We start from the raw sequence: 225 nt of genomic DNA on the forward strand, positions 1-225 counted from the left end.
ATCAGGGCCCCGTTAACTGTCCTCCTTAGGAGGAACCAGAGCTGTTTGCACGCTAGAGCTGTTGGGTCTGGGGTGGTGTCAGGAAGGAGCAGAGCGAGGCAGCCGAACCCCCGCAGCGCAGGCGGCGCAGGCAGTGTGGTGCGGGCAGGGAGCATCCCTGCTGCCTGTGCTGCAGCTCAGCCCCTGCCAAGGAGCAGCACTGGCTCCTTCCCGAAGAAAAACCAT

Source organism: Pterocles gutturalis, unplaced genomic scaffold (assembly GCF_000699245.1).
Source record: "Pterocles gutturalis isolate BGI_N339 unplaced genomic scaffold, ASM69924v1 scaffold5971, whole genome shotgun sequence".
Taxonomy (NCBI): Eukaryota; Metazoa; Chordata; class Aves; order Pterocliformes; family Pteroclidae; genus Pterocles; species Pterocles gutturalis.